At 60.7% G+C, this 1,228-nt stretch overlaps 1 protein-coding gene across 2 annotated transcripts in view; it reads left to right on the top strand.

The window, feature by feature from the left end:
• The window catches only part of LOC109301038 (EF-hand calcium-binding domain-containing protein 6-like), a 111,346-nt gene that overhangs the window by 9,462 nt on the left and 100,656 nt on the right, over positions 1-1,228 (top strand). The window lies entirely within an intron of this gene.

Raw genomic sequence — 1,228 nt, 5'->3', positions numbered from 1 at the left:
TGGTTTAAGTTAAACCAGAGTCCCACAGCATCCCAGCATGCTCTGCAGCCCTGTCCCAGGGTGTCTGCTCCAGTGGAGCAGGGCTGGCTTTACCCCTTTGCTCCCTAGCTGAAGCGGGCGGAGGAGGGGCAGGGGTGTGACCAGATGCTGGCCCCCTAAGGTGAAGGGGGCAAGGAAGCAGTTTATTCCCCATCTCCCCTGTTCCACCAGCATGGACCTGTCAGGCATTGCTCGCTGCTCAAGCAGTGGGGACATGGCCTTGGCAGCTGCCTGAAGTGAACTGGCCAGGGCAGGGGTTGTACTTACCCCATCCCCCACCATGGTCCCAGGCTGGGGGGTCTACCTAGTGCTCCCCCCTTGCTGCTGCTGTGGCGGGGGCAGGGGCATGGCCAGATGGCATGGTCCCTGAGGCAGAGGGGGCAGGGATGGGGTTTATTCCCCCCTCTGCCCAATCTGTCCCTGGGGACCACAGAGTAGAGTGCCCTGGGCCCTGCTGAACATACACACACACAGGCATGCACACACACAGGCATATGCACTCTACTTTCACGCTCTGCACATGGACACAGACACAAACACACTCTCCCTGCCAGGAACAGACACACACCCAGATGCATAGACAGACAGACACATACACACACACACACTTTCCCTTCACAAGCCCTCCCTGCTCCTCCACTCTCAATCACAAAGAGGGAGCCCGTCCTCTTATCCAGCCCCTTGAGCTGCCTGTGGCTCAGTCTATCTCCCCGCTCAGCCCTTATTACGCTTACCTGCAGGGGGCTGCTACCCGGATGTCCCAAGCAGTCACACAGATGCAGAGGGCTGTGCTCAGCTGGGCCGGGCCAGGAGTGCCATGCCATGTCTCTGTGGGCAGGTGGCAACACTGGAGGGGTGGCTGCAGGGGGCTAAGTTGTATTTTGGTGGGATATAGCCCCCAAGGCCCTACCAGCACCACTGCCTGTAAAGGCATGGTGCAGCGCTCCCAGCCCAGCTTGGCCCTGACTGCCCCCACCAGCTCGGGCCCCACTGCACCAGGCACTGCCACCTGACCTGCCCACCTTCTCTCCCCTCCCCCAAGCATGATGCGGCTCTCCTAGCCTGGCCTAACCCAGCCCAGCCTGGCCCGGTCCAACCCAGCCCCTTTGGTGGAGGGACCCCACTTCCAGCTCCCAGGGAAGCAAACGTGAAAGCAGCAGTTTTAAACTTGGTGCCCTTTTTGTCTCCC

The sequence above is a fragment of the Gavialis gangeticus genome, unplaced genomic scaffold, assembly GCF_001723915.1.
Source record: "Gavialis gangeticus isolate Ggan-Ray unplaced genomic scaffold, GavGan_comp1, whole genome shotgun sequence".
NCBI classification, from domain to species: domain Eukaryota; kingdom Metazoa; phylum Chordata; order Crocodylia; family Gavialidae; genus Gavialis; species Gavialis gangeticus.
This window is presented reverse-complemented; position numbering and strand designations above follow the sequence as displayed.